The sequence below is a fragment of the Petaurus breviceps genome, unplaced genomic scaffold (genome assembly GCF_028583685.1).
Source record: "Petaurus breviceps papuanus isolate PSGF00001 unplaced genomic scaffold, PetGlider_PUasm1.0 76, whole genome shotgun sequence".
Lineage (NCBI taxonomy): Eukaryota > Metazoa > Chordata > Mammalia > Diprotodontia > Petauridae > Petaurus > Petaurus breviceps.
Window position 1 is genome coordinate 47,671,188 of NW_027186473.1, and position 933 is coordinate 47,672,120.

Genomic DNA, 933 nt, shown 5'->3' on the forward strand with positions numbered 1-933 from the left:
GGGGGGGGGGGGGAGCCGCTCTTGGATCCAGATCTAGATTTAGATTCCCTCTTCGACACTGGTGGAGGACTTCTGGATCTGGACCTGGACTGCGATCTGGAGACCTACGAGGACTTGGATCTGGATCTACGGGCTGACCTGGACTTGGAGGTACATCGAGATCTGGATGGAGTACGAGATCGAGACTTGGACCAGCTGTAATGAGATCGGCTTCGGGATCTGGAGCGACTCCTGCTTCGAGAACGGCTGCCGCGACGCTGCCTCGGGCTGCGGCTCCGGCGTCCGTAGCCGCCTCCCTCGTACCTGCAGGGCAGCGGTCCTCGGCGGCTCTGAAGGGAGTCCCTAGCGAGCCATTTGCACCCGCAGCACCCTGCCGTCAAGCACGGCGCCGTCCATGGCGTCTGTAAGTGTCTTCGGCGTCGCGCTTGTCGTGGAAGCGCACGAAGGCGAAGCCAAGGGACACCTTGGTGTAGCGATCGCCGGGGATGTAGACATCGCCCACCGGCCGTAATTCTCAAAGACTCGCCGCAGAGTATTGGGCGAGGTACGGTATGTCAAATTGTCTACCTTCAGGGATGTCATCCGCTCCACGTCTGGGGGAGGCATGGCCGGCGAGGGCTCGGCTGCGCGCCGAGAAATCAACGTCCTGGGAAGGCCCGCGCTCGCTGGGCTAGAGGTGGCAGCAGCGACCCCGATGGTTCGCCGCTACTAACAGTCTCCAGTGACCCTTTCTCTTCAGAGGAGTCTGCAGCTCGGCGGTGGAAGGCGCTATTTAGCAGAACTTGGTCCGGTTTCACGACCCTCAAGATGGTCGCACAACCTTCCTCCTCCCTTACCTGAAAAGTAACTGATCTTTTCACATTTTTTTAAAAAGTCCACTTGCTCCTCATTTCTTATGGAACAATAGTATTCCATTACATTCATATACCATAA

General features: G+C 58.0%; 1 pseudogene; it reads right to left on the minus strand.

Moving 5' to 3' along the window:
- The window catches only part of LOC138174660 (serine/arginine-rich splicing factor 2 pseudogene), a 1,088-nt pseudogene extending 482 nt beyond the window's left edge, over positions 1-606 (minus strand).
- Positions 607-933: the final 327 nt, after the last annotated feature.